The following is a 14,404-nucleotide window of genomic DNA, read 5'->3' as shown; positions in this document are numbered from 1 at the left end:
CGACGCCTGTAGCCCCCTCTGCCTCTAGCCAGGGCTGCCCCTCTCACAATGCGTCTGCGAGCCCTACGGACATGGAGCTGCAGCTCTACATCGGCACCCCATGCAACCCCCATCAAATCCTGGCAAACACTCAAATTTCCAAAAGGCCACTTGCAGCGCTCTGGCCTGAGTCCAAAAATACCTGAGCTCTTGCTGCTTGAAACCAGTTAGCTATCCTTCTTGTTGTGTCTCCAGAAATGCGTTGCACAAGAGTGTTTTCTGAAAAAAGGCTGGCCTTTATACTGGAGAGCACGTCCCCTTTAATTTGCGCCCCCCGGGGCCCACGCTGGTTGTGTTGCGTTCCTTTTTCCAAACGCTCCGGCCGCCAGCCGCACAATGGAGCGGTCCGACTGAAGTTTGGAATCGGGGCGGCCAAAGGGCGTTGCACGAGGATGTGACGTCATTTTCTGCGCGCGCATCCGGCCGGGCGCTAAACTTTGCGCCGGCGCTAACGGGCAACTTAATTTGGGGCGGGGCGCAAACTGCGCTGCGCACGGGCGCTACACGCATAGCGCCTGAAAATCACTTCTCTTAAGGCGCTAACTGCTGGCGCTAGCAACTGAAAATCTAGCCCAATGTTTCTAATCGCTGTGGACGCCCATTCGAAATGGCCAGAGGTCATTAAAATGTCCTCCACCACCACGGAGAAAACTATTGCAGTCCTAAGGACCATCTTTGCCAGGAATGGGTTGCCAGAACAGATTTGCTCCGACAATGGGCCACAGTTTGTGTCTGAGGATTTCCGGAGGTTCCTGAAGAATAATGGGGTGAAACATTACACATCTGCCCCATATCATCCAGCCACAAATGGATTGGCTGAGAGGTTTGTTCAGACCTTTAAAAAGGCCATAAAGGCAATGTATAATAACGACATGCCACTACAACACAAGGTGGATAGTTTCTTGTTTGCTTACCGGAATGCGACACATGCAGTAACCAACCAAGCTCCAGCCGTATTGTTCTTCAACCGAAGGCTAAGATGTCGCCTGGATTTGCTCAAACCAAACATAAGACGAGATGTTGAGGATAAGCAATTCCAGCACATAAATGAGAAGCCAACCCGGAGCTTCAAGGTAGGGCAACCAGTCTTGGCCCGCAACTACCGACCAGAAAAATGGCAGCCAGGAACGATATGCACACAGCAGGGACCACTAATGTACACAGTGGACGTTGGAGAGAGCATTGTGAGGCGCCATGCTGACCAGATTCTAGAGTCACAGGAACAAGCCAAACCCATACCACGAGAAGGTGCACCTGGTAATCAACCCGAAGTACAGATTGCATCTACCTCAGAAGCAGTGGTATTGGAAGTTGACGAACCAACCAGTGACCATGAACCAGAATCAGCTTCGCCGCAAGAACAGGATACTCGAGAAAGGCGCTATCCAGTCAGGATCAGGAAGCCTCCTCAAAGACTGAACTTATAAATGATTATTTCAGTTGATGTATATAATATCCAGGAAGTTGTAATTAGTTATTATTTAGTTGTTAAATGAATGTTATGTACTGTTTATCTAAAAGGGGAGGAATTGTTGTGTATGTACCTTTAAGGGAAGAACTGGTTTTAGACTGCAGTACCGGCAGTGACCACCCCTGTATAAAAGGCCCTAGCAGGCTTCTGCATTTCAGTCTGACGTTGCCCTCCTGTTCAGTAAAGTACCTGTTAAACTGTTCTCCCGAAGTCCGTGTATTATTGAGGCGCGGACTTTACAGGCGGGGCCTTCACAGGCTCCATAACCCAGGGGACATCCCCCAAAAGTATCTAACAAGTCACAGCAGGGAAGTGAGCAGCCTGCAACTACCTCTGCTGAAGCCACAGTGGTTGCACCTCGGAGAAGCACTCAGAAAAGAAAAATGACATAAAAGTAGATGTACAAGGGTGTGCACATGGATGTAACAAAAAATGTTAGTGCTAAGTTTCAGTTATTTTGATGAGACACATAAATGTTTTTGTTTGCACCACTTTAGGGTCTTGTCCATTTCTGCCTCAAACCTTGGAAGAGGCTTTGTCACTTGGAGTGACTGGTGAGACATGACTTAACCTCGAGCACTGGAGCTTTGGTTGAGAGGAATGGCTTGGTCATTGTAGGGATGTTTTATGGTGTTGTTGGTGGGGGGGGGGGACTTAGTACAGCATGTGGCACCAATGTGGCTGCAATGGAGCAAGTTAAGTAAATCTGGCCATGATGAGGCCATCCCGGGCCTCCTGGGCAGCAACTGCGCCGCTGCTGGTGCCATCTGCACCTCTGGTTCCTCCTCCTCATCTTCTTCCTCTTCCTCTGAAGCGCCTTGCTCCTCCTGCAGCTCCAATCCTCGCTGATGCGCTATGTTGTGTAGCACACAGCAGACAATAATGATTCCGGAGACCTTGGCTGCTGCATACTGAAGGGCTACTTCAGATCTGTCAAGGCATCTGAAGCGCATCTTCAACGTGCCTATTGCTTGCTCTATGACACATCTGGTGGACATGTGGCTCTCATTATAACACTCCTTGGCCTCAGTACTTGGCCTCCTCAGGGGTGTCATGAGCCACGTCTTCAGAGGATAGCCCTTGACTCCAAGAAGCCAGCCGTTAAGTCTGTTTGGAGGTGCGAAGAGCTGAGGGAGGGTGGACTGGCGCAGCACAAAAGTCATGACAGCTGCCAGGGAATCTGCCGCACACATGCATAATCATCTTTTTATGGTTGCAGACGAGCTGCACATTGAGGGAATGGAAGCCCTTGCGGTTCACAAACACTCCTGGGTGATCTGGAGGTGCCTTGATGGCCACATGTGTGTAGTCGATGACGCCCTGCACCTGTGGGAAGTCAGCCAGAGCCACAAAGCCGAGCGCCCGCTCAGTAACACTGGCCTCATCAGTGGCAAAGTTGATATAATTGGCTGACTTGTGAAACATGCCATTGGTCACCTGGGTGATGCCTCTGTGGGCAGCCGACTGCAAGATCCCACAAATGTCTGCTGCAGATGCCTGGAAGGAGCCTGAGGCGAGGAAGTTGAGGGCGGTGGTGACTTTGACAGCCACTGGTAAGGACTGTCCACCAGGACCTCTGGGCAGCAGGCCTTGTTCCAGCAAGCTACAAATGTCTGCGATGACCTGGCATGATAGCCTGAGCCTCCTGAAGCACTGCCGTTCAGTCATGTTGAGGAAGCTCATCCTCTGCCTGTATACCCTGTGTTGGAGGTATCGCCTCCGGCGCGCTGCAGCCCTGTGGTGCCCCACTCTCTTCTGTGGAGTCAGGTCTTTGAGGAGAAGGCTGCTGTTGTGGTTGCTGCTGCTGCTGCTGCTGTTGGTGTGACTGGTGTTGTTGGTGGTGGGGCTCATCCTGGTCCGATTCTGAGGACCAAGGTGAGACAGTATAAGCAGCACCCATGCTGATGTAGTAGATGGCAGGTAAAGTGGAGATGAGAGGGCCAATCCCTCAATGTTGTGATAGTGAGTAGCAATGTGGTGAGAGTGGCTTCTGAGGTTTCAAAAATGACCTGCAAGCTGCTGACACCCAAATCTGTGGACAAAATGGAGTGAGCAAGAGCCTTTCCATGGGACAAGTAATGAGGTGTAATGTTGCAGTATTTATGTGCTTTTCCCAGCCGTCAATGAATGAACTCGCCAATGGCCACTGAGCTTCTGCCTCCTCATCACAGGCGAGGTTCCCGAGCTCCATGAATCCCGTGCTCCTGCAGTAAAACTCAAAAGCTGCTGTTAAATTCACTGTTAAGGGTCTCGCAACAAGAAGTTAATGATTTCAATGAGGTCACCTGCCTCTGCCGATCAGGTCCATGTCAGCCTTCAAAGCTGCCTGAGTTAAATGTGCGAGGGGGCAGGATGATGGCGGGTTCCCGACACGCTCCCTATTTCCGGGATTTTTACTGCCGACCCACCCCAAACCCGCATGCTCGGCAACAGGAAAATTCCGGCTATAAATATTAAAATGAAGCTTATAATAAATGTCAGGTTCATAATTCAGTACAGAATCAATCTGAATACATTCAAAAGGCATCGATAAGGAACCAGACGGTAGGCTCATGACAAAGGTTAGGGAACGTGGATTCGGGGACAAATAGCCAAAAGGACAGCAAATTGGCTAAAAACTAGAAAGCAGAGAGTAGGGGTAAGAAGTAGTTATTCAGATTAGAGGAAGGTAGAAAGCGGTGTTCCACAATAATCAGTGCTGGGACCACTGTTATAAATAATTAACATTAATGGTTTGGACTTAGAAACAAGTAACCCAATATCAAAATTTGCAGAAAATACCAAACAAGAGGGTATAGCTAACACTGAGGAAGAGTGAAACATAACACAAGAAGCCATTAGCAAACCTGCAGACTGGGCAGTTAAGTGGCAAATGAACTTTAACATAAATAAATGTGAGGTGATGCACTTTGGAAGGAAAAATAGAATCACCTACACCATAGAAAATAAACTAAATGGGGTAGAAGAGCAAAGAGATCTAGGGATACAAGTGAACAAATCATTAAAAGCAGCGTTGCAGGTTAGCAAAGCAATTAAAAATGCTAACAAAGCACTGGGATTTATTTCTAGGGGTATGGAATTCAAAAGTTGTGAAGTTATGTTAAACTTGTATAGGACCCTGGTCAGTATGGACTTGTATGGACAGTTCTAGTCTCCATACTACAAAAAGGACATAGAAGCACTGGAGAAAGTGCAAAAAAGACTTACAAGGATGGGACTAGAACTGAAAGATTACAGCTATTGGGAAAGAGTGAACAGGTTGGGGCTTTTTCTTTAGAAAAGAGAAGACTTAGAGGTGACCCAATAGAGGTCTTTAAAATTATGAATGGGTTGGATAGGGTAGATGTGGAGAGAATGTTTCCACCTGTGTGAGAATCCAAAACTAGGGACCATAAATACAAGATAGTTACCAATAAATCCAATAGGGAAATAAGGAGAAATTTCTTTACTCAGAGAGTGGTTAGAATGTGGAACTCGCTACCACAGGAAGTGGTTGAGGTAAATAGCTTTGATGCTTTCAAGAGAGCACTAGTTGAGTACATCAAAGAAAAAGGAATAGAAAGATCTGCTGAAAGGCGGAGATGAGGCAGATGGAATGTGAGGAGACTCGTGTGGCGTATCAACACCAGCACAGGCTCGTTGGGCTGAATGGCCTGTTTCTGTGCTGTAGATTCTATGCAATTCTATGTAATACATAAAGTACAGCAGTAGAACTGAAAAAGGCTGCACATTGAGTACTGTGTCCAGTCCTGGTCGCTGAGAATTAAGGAAGATATTCAAATGCTGGAGGCCGTGTAGTGATCTCTAGTTTCAGGGGTCTGAGTTATGAGGAAAGATAGGAGACACTTTGAACTGCAGCAGGGGTGTAAGGCTGGTGGTAGCGGATTGGCTGCTTGTTATACATCCTGCCTGATTTGCCTATCCATTGGGAGGTCGTTTAATTCTCCCCGCTGGGCTGGAACAGAGCAGGCCAGCAGTTAAAATGGAACAGCTCCATTACCGGGTCCATTTCTTCAGATTTCCGATTATAACGCCACTTGTTTTGATGGCAGGTGAGACCCTCTTCAGATTAATCGGGGTCCTATGACATCAATAGGGCCCCGAAGGCTTTTTAACCAGGGCCTCTGTGGGAACCTGCCGCAGCTTTGCTACAAGGCTGAAGCAGGTGGACAGCTAGTGTGAAGGGTGAAGAGGCTCTCAATGTAAGTCAAAAAATGTATTTCATGGAGCCAGGAGGAGCAAAGGAGCTCTTTGGGGCTCGCATTGAAGGACGTGTCCTCCTCTGCCCCAACTCCCCCCACTTCCATCTTGCAAGACCCTCCCAAAGCCACCTCCCCACAACTTACCTGTAAATTAGTGGGTGGCCATGTCTCTGCCTGCCAGATGGGAAGTGGACCGGTAGCATTTAGATGACGCCTGGCAGTTAAAATACGCAGGATCTGAAACTTAGGCCAGGAAGAGCGTTTTGTAGTTGCGCTACCCCACCTGCCCCCACACCGCCGCCCCCCCCCAACTTGCCCAAAACCCTTTGGGGGAGAAATTCGGTATTGACCCGTTTGGGGGCGGTAACTTTTGAAAGCTGGGAAACTTAGCTAACCCACCGAATTTCTCCCCCTTTAAATTTGACTTTTGGCCGGAAAGTAAATCGGGCGGGCTGTATAATAGGTGGCTGATGCAATACCATCAGCCTTACACCCCCATGAAAGTGACCCTCTTGGGCTTTTCAGCTAGGATATGAGGTATCTGAGAGCTGATCTTATAAAGGTATATAAGATTTATAAAACTACTTGTGACAGTACAAGGAGCTGAAATGAATCAATGTAAAGAAGATGCTGTTCCACTGATTATTTTTTTATCATTGTCAACACTGAAGATGAACACAGAAGTGGTTCAATGCCAGAGGCAGTCCAACTGAAGTGGTTTGAAGGGACAGTTCTCCCTTTTGTAAAATGAAAAGTTAGAATTTTTCATGTTGACATTCTGATCTAAGTCGCTTTTATAATTTCCCTGGGGATAGACAGCAAGGGAAGCAAATTACCAGCTCTTAAGAGTGAGGACTTAAGACTGACTCAGAAACTAGACTAAGTGACAGCCAAAAGTTTATGAGAATATTTGCAGTAAATCAATAAGTTAAGCACTAAAACCTAGATTCTTGGAAGAAAATAAAAAATATACATTAAGAAAAGATCATTTGGCCCATTAAATCCATTCTTTCTGTGAGCTATCTACAACTGGCCCAATCATGGACCCGACCAAACTTAATTAAACTCTTGAAGGAAATGTTCCGAAATAAATTCTCACTCAACTGCAAAGATAATCAAGTGAAACTCTAGAATATTTAATGAACCTTACAACCTCTGTTATTCAACCCTGCCCAGCTGTTTTTCACCGATGACATTTCTCTGGTCAATGCTCTTCTTTTATGGATTCTTCGATTGGATCTGATTTATTCATATAACCTTTAATCCTGTTCTAACCAGATATTTATCCAATTCCTTTTTAAAAGGTTGACCAACATTCTATTAACAGGCAGTCTGTTCACATATCCATTATTCTGGGAAAAAATCTTCCAATCTCTTGTGTCACTGCAACCTATTCATTTTGTATTTGGACCCGTTAGTCTTGTGCTAACAAGTTGAATAGCCTGACTACTTCTAGATCAGGAGAGTCAAAGATTTTTTCTTTTTGTGGGCCGCTAAGGTGCTCACCATGGGCTATATACAAAGTTGGATCAATGTCCCTATTAATTTGCATATATCTCAAGCTGCGGGTAGTGGCAAATCTGGTTGTAATATCTTAGGGTTTATCCAGCAATGAAGCAATAGCACTAGGAACAGTCCTTTGCAAATGTACAAATTCAACCAATATCCAACCAGCAAATAAGAAATATATGTGCAAATAGAACATTAGTTATGTTGGCTTCATGAGCCAGACTGCCAGGGTTTGAGGGTCAAAAATGGCCCATGAGCATCAGGTAGAGCACTCCTACTTTAACGATCCATTACTCTCAGCATATCTCCTCTTAATGTTATTTTGTTTAATGAATGATCCTTCTTCCTCTTTAAACCTTCTTCAGTACTTTGATATCTTTTTGAAGATAGGGAGTGCACAATCGCAATGGAATGGGAAGGAAAACCAGGTGGGTGTATAACGGGTGGCTGATCCGCAACCATCCGTTTTACACCCAATATTCAAATGTCATCACACTGATGATTTGTACAAGATTATTTATTTATATTTTGGCAAAGCTTTTGACACAGTGCCACGCAGGAGATTGGCCCACAAGGTTGGAAGACACGGAATAGGGAGAGAGGGGAGCTTCTGATGATGTAGGTTGAACATTTGCCAAATTAGAGGAAACAAATAACTGCACATGGAGCTGCCTCAGTATGGAGAGAAGTGTTTAGTAGGGGAGGGGGGAGGGTTAAAGGATCAGTGCTTATCCTCTTATAACGATGTACCGAAATTATTTGTCCTGATGACACTAAACTGGGGGAAATGCAAATAACATGGTAAAGATGATTAAATACAGAGAAATTTGGGGCGAATACTAAATTGGATGATAAGTAGCAGATGCATTTAATGTTAATATAAATGCAAAGTGATGAGACTGGTGAAGGGGAACAAGCAGCGGGAAAATAAGGCATTAGGTTGGAGGACATATCACAGGACAAAGATCCAAGAAATGAAAACTCCCAGAAAGGGGTAATTAACTTGTACAGAGCACTGCTCTGACCTCATCTGGAATACTAGATACAATGATGAACACCACACTACAGTGGGACATCTCGGAGATTGTACAGCAAAGAGTACCTAATTTGTTACATTGGATTAGCACCTGAACTACAAGGTGTGGCAGCTGAATCTGGAACTATTTACACAGGAGATAAGAAAGTTTAGGGGAGACCTTATTGAAGTATTCAAAATTCTAAGAGGTATAGATAAACTAAACTCTAATAATGGCCCGGAATTTGCGGTCGGGATGATGGCAGACTGGCAGCGTTCGACGTCATTCCGCCTTTGACACTGACCGCAACTTCAAGATTTGACGCCATTGCAGGCAGAAATCCCAAAGTTGCAGTCTGTCAGTGACAGCTCCGAAACAGGCTGCACTGTGCCCCTCCCCTTCACCCCCCACAGAGCCAGCAATCTGTGTAATCAGCCAAATCAGGGAAACTGATGAAAACTTCAGCTTTTCCGCAGTAATTACTTCAGGTTTGCCTTTTCCCCATGAGAGAGCCCCAATCCTTGTTTTGCTCTCTCTGTTTTAAAAAGTTAGAATTTTAAGAGGTTACTCACTTCCTTGTTTGCTGTCTGTGAGAATTCTGTGTTTTGATTGACGTCACAGCAGTTCGCACAAGGGGAACCCCACTACAGTTCGTTGATTTGAATTGAAGGTTGGAAAACCCAAAGTTCTCAACACAGGGATCGTGAGATTCTTGTGCGAAGCGTACTTCGGGGTCAGCAGCCTTTGCTTCGCTGCTGACCGTGGGCCACTGTGTTTCACACAATTGCATATTCCACAAATGATGGGGCACAGACTTAAGATCAGAACAGTGAATGTGAACAGACAGTTTAGATTACTTTACATAGAGGGTGATGAATATTCGGAACTGGCTTCCCAAGAAGACAGAAAGTTCAAGAGGGACGTGGATATATATTCATCAGAGAAATCAATTGAAAAGTTTGAGTGTAAATTGTAGTCTAAACCTTATGGACCACATACAAAGTTTAAATCTGCCATCTCATTAATTTCAAATCTCAAAAGTGCTGATACTAACAGATCATAGTTTTTCTGATTTAGGATGTATTCACCAATGGGGCAACAGCACTTACAACAGGCCTTCCCAAATCTCCAGGCCCATAACATTTAAACAGCACAAACAGGTAATTAAGACATATAAGTGCAAATGGTAATTAGTTGCCTGGGCTTCGAGAGCTGCATGTGGCCCGAGAGTCACAGATTGAACACCCTATGAGAAATGCATACTCTACTATTTTTGAGGTTTTAGACCAACCAGATGATCTCTTCGGGTTCTGTAGATTCCTATGTTCCTATAATAACTTGTTTAACTTGTAACCAAATTTCTGATTTTATTATGTTTGGGCTTCGATAAATGAATGTGCAGTTCTATAACTTTAGGTTGTACACAATTCATAAGAACATAAGAAATAGGAGCAGGAATAGGCCACTTGGCCCCTCGAGCCTGCTCCGCCATTCAATAAGATCATGGCTGATCTTGGGCTCAAAGCCACTGCCCCGCCCGCTCCCCATAACCCTTCACTCCCTTATCTTGTAAAAATCTGTCTATCTCCACTTTAAATGTATTTAATGACCCAGCCTCCACAGCTCTCTGGGGCAGGGAACTCCACAGATTTACGACCCTCTGAGAGAAGAAATTCCTCCTCATCTCAGTTCTAAAAGGGCGACCCTTTATTCTGAAACTATGCCCCCGCGTTCTAGATTTCCTCATGAGGGGAAACATCCTCTCTGCATCTACCTTGTCGAGCCCCCTCAGTATCTTATATGTTTCAATAAGATCACCTCTCATTCTTCTAAATTCCAATGAGTATAGGCCCAACCTGCTCAACCTTTCCTCATAAGTCAACCCCCTCATCTCTGGAATTAACCTCGTGCATCGTCTCTGAACTGCCTCCAATGCAAGTATATCCTTCCTTAAATAAGGAGACCAAAACTGTACGCAGTACTCACCAATACCCTGTACAGTTGTAGCAGGACTTCCCTGCTTTTATAATCCAACCCCCTTGCAATAAAGGCCAACATTCCATTTGCCTTTTTGATTACTTGCTGCACCTGCATGCTAACTTTTTGTGTTTCATGCACAAAGTCCCCCAGGTCCCTCTGAACTGTAGCATTTTGTAATTTCCCTCCATTTAAATAATAATTTGCTTTTTTATTTTTCCTGCCAAAGTGGATAACCTTGTATTTTCCCACATTACACTCCATCTGCCAAATGTTTGCCCACTCACTTAGCCTGTCTAGATCCCATTGCAGATTCTTTGAGTCCTCTGCACAACTTGCTTTCCCACCCATCTTTGTATCATCTGCAAACTTAGCTACAGTGAACTCGGTCCCTTCATCCAAGTCATTAATGTAGATTGTAAATCGTTGAAGCCCCAGCACCGATCCCTGTGGCACCCCACTAGTTACCAATTTATCCTGACTCTCTGCTTTTTGTTAGTTAGCCAATTCTCCATCCATGCTAATATATTACCCCCAACTTCGTGAGCTCTTATCTTATGCAGTAACCTTTTATGTGGCACCTTATTGAATGCCTTCTCGAAATCCAAATACATCACATCCACTGGCTCACCCTTATCCACCCTGCTTGTTACATCCTCAAAGAACTCCAACAAATTTGTTAAACATGATTTCCACTTCATAAAACCATGCTGACTCTGCTTGATTGCATTATGATTTTCCAAATGCCCCAGCCCGGCATGAGGTTGAAAAGGCCATCCAACAACTGAAGAACAACAAGACCTCAGGAGCAGATGGAATCCCCACCAAGGCGCTAAAACATGGCAGAGAAGCACTATTGGCGCGAATACATGAACTCATTTCTCTTATTTGGAAGGAGGAGAGCACGCCAGGGGATCTCAGAGACGCCGTAATCGTGACCATCTTCAAGAAAGGTGGCAAGTCCGATTGCGGTAATTACAGAGGAGTCTCCCTGCTGTCTGCCACAGGGAAAGTCATCGCAAGAATCCGCCTCAATCACCTTCTCCCAGTGGCTGAAGGGCTCCTTCCAGAGTCGCAATGTGGATTCCGCCCACTAAGGGGCACAATGGACATGATCTTCACCATGCGTCAACTATAAGAGAAATGAAGGGAACAGCACCAACTGCTGTACATGGCCGCCTTTGACCTCACAAAGGCCTTCGACACCGTCAACCGTGAGGGATTATGGAGTGTCCTCCTCAAATTCGGCTGCCCTCAAAAGTTTGTCACCATCCTCCGCCTGCTTCACGACGACATGCAAGCCGTGATTCCTTTCAGATTTAGAGGAACTTAGATGAATGTAATTATTATGGAGCTCGGACAAGGGACGTAATAATTTTATTGACAAAACAATATATTGGATTCAACAAAAATTACCAACAAATGAAACAGAAGAATTCAACTATTTGTTCTGTTTTTACAAATGGTACAAGCAAACAAATGTGATGCTGCAAAACCTATTCAAGATGATGAGAGAAAATCTATCATTGTTACTTCAGTGACCTAAGTAACTACTCCAGGAGGGGGAAGGGAGAGGATGTAGAGGCAGAGAGGAACGCCCAACCTCTTGCGGAGAGAAGAAGACAGAAGATCAATTTACACGTTTAATAGCCCGCTCAACACACCATGAAGGGTGATTAATAGCTTGTAATGTTTTATTTCACATATTAATTTGGCACCTTCAGTAAATCAACATGGGAGTTGGAGTGAGATGGAACTTTTCTACTGTTTTTATCTGCTCTAAGTTGCTGAATGTTCATTATTCATAAATGAAATATGATAGAATGGTAAATTTATTTCAATTTAAATAAATATATTGTATATATGAAGGGATTCGACTCTGGTTATTAATCGTTGCTGAAAGTATCTAGACAATATCAACAAGGTTTACCAAATGGATGGATTTCAAGGACATCTCAACTCAAGGTTATATATTAATAAGGCCAGAGTAGTCTGATTTAAACCAGTATACCAGATTAAACTCCACATTGGCTAACTCATGTCCTCCTTCAGGACTGGACAGAAGTCTAACATAAACACTGGGAGATAAAATTCAACATAGATCTTCAAGTATAAACAGGTGAGAAGGAAATGAAATAACTGCAGAAATTCAAACAAGGGTGATATTCTGTTTTTGTTACAGATTTCAATCCAGGCCTACAAAAGGCAAAGGAAAAGGGAAACTGCAGCTTTAAAGGCTGTATTTCCAGATACTATAAATAAAGAAACGTTTAACAATCAGCTCTGATGTATTTGGGAATGTTTAAAAGGTGCATATTTTTGATGATATAATATCTGTAAATACTTTTTTGCAGGTTTCTAAGCTCCAATTTTAACTGGGGACAAAGGGCAATTGTGGGGCTGGCGATGTTAGTGTGGGGTTGGTGAGGCTACACTTAAAGGCGTTAAGCCCGACTCCCACCCGAACCTGGCTCCAATAACATGAAGTCGGCGGGCGGGAGCGGGTGAGCGGGGCAAGAGGCGAGGGAGTGGTCCTTGGCAGTCAGGGAGTGGAGGGAAGGGGCATGGGGAGGGAAGCCCCACTCTTGCTCTTCCTGGCCCATAAAGAAACATTAAAAAAATACATTTTCATTATCTTTAGTTACCTCTCCTGGGCCTGCACCAGGTGCTCCTGGCGAGGCCGGCACTGGGCATTGTCCAGGTTAAAATGACAGCATCAGACCTTGACTGCTAAATTTCAATGAGGCCCTCACCTGCCAGACATGAGGGCCCCACTGGCTGGCCAGAACGCGCCTACTAAATTGGCCCATGATCAGCAGGGATCGGGTGAGTAGGTCGCTGCAAGAAATGTAACCCTCTGCACACCCCGTGAGAACAGCGAATTAAAATTGGGGCGCTAATGGTGATTACCACAAGTGGAGGAAACATTATATGGGCACTGTTTTCACGCATAGTGTGAAAAATTCTTATCATTGTTTGCAACTATGGTATAATATAAACCTCATCAAAATATGTAATTCAAATACTGTGCAACATCAGAATCAAAGATGTTCCAAGGCACTTCTACATATTCTCCCTCTCCAAGAAAAGAAATATTTGCCAAATAGTTTTTGATTATTACAGTGGGGTCTTTAAAGCCTAGACCATAATTCAATGCATTTAGTAAATAATGATTTCAATATTTAAAACTGGCGGTTATTTTTTTTTAAAGTACTGTTGTTGTAAAGGAATATTTACTGCACAACTTAGAAGCATTAAACCACAAATAACAACAGAAAATGCTGGAAATACTCAGCAGGCCAGGCAGCATCCGTGGAGAGAGAAACAGAGTTAACGTTTCAGGTCTGGGACCCTTCATCAGAACCACATTAAACCACACTTCACGTTGAAGGGTTTTTCAAATGATTAATTTCCATTCCATAACCAAGTGTTTAGCAGTTTCTCATGTGAATGTTCTCAGATTTTATACAGTATTACTGTAAATCTTGTCAAGAAATTTTTTCTCAATTCCCACAACTTCTTTCTGTTTCTCCCACTTTGTGTGGATAGAGACATGAGACTGAAACCAGAATGTTGTGCAATACTCACATCCTCTTCATGGTGCCACTCTAGATTACTGTGTCTGACAATTGTCAGTACTTCATTCTGTTAAATATTATTCTCACTAATCTAAGATTAAGTAGACATCTTTATTCTCCAACAAAGAAAAATTATACATTTTATTCCAGTATTCTCCATCTTTATAAGGCTCTCCAATAAATCACAACCTTAATGCTGCTTCAATAATAGAGAATGAGCATAAATACTCCCTGTAAGAAATAGCCAAATGATTGACACCAGGTAATCACCAGCTCATCAAAATAAAGTATAAAAATAGGGGACCAAGAAGGAAATAGTCAGACAGCTAGGGGCGAAGGCTTCCTCGAGGTGGAAATCAATGCTGGCTTATGCCTAACACCTTCATCAAGTTTAGCCTCTGAGAAGGATCCATGCTGGTTCATAACCTAACACCTCCAACAGCTCGAGGGGCGAACTAACAGAAGTGACTGTTACTGCAGGCTGCAGAGATCCACTGACCCAAGACCTCCACGCTGTCTCATCAGGCATCTAACCATCCGTCCGTCCGGTTGTGGTATTCTGCTTCGGGGGTATTAGATCGCTCTCTACTGTCACGGGTGTGATGAAATTAC

Source organism: Somniosus microcephalus, chromosome 1, assembly GCF_052327205.1.
Source record: "Somniosus microcephalus isolate GS21.2 chromosome 1, FLI_Smic_1.0, whole genome shotgun sequence".
Lineage (NCBI taxonomy): Eukaryota > Metazoa > Chordata > Chondrichthyes > Squaliformes > Somniosidae > Somniosus > Somniosus microcephalus.
The sequence above is the reverse complement of the archived record's forward strand: the minus strand, read 5'-3'. Positions refer to the sequence as shown.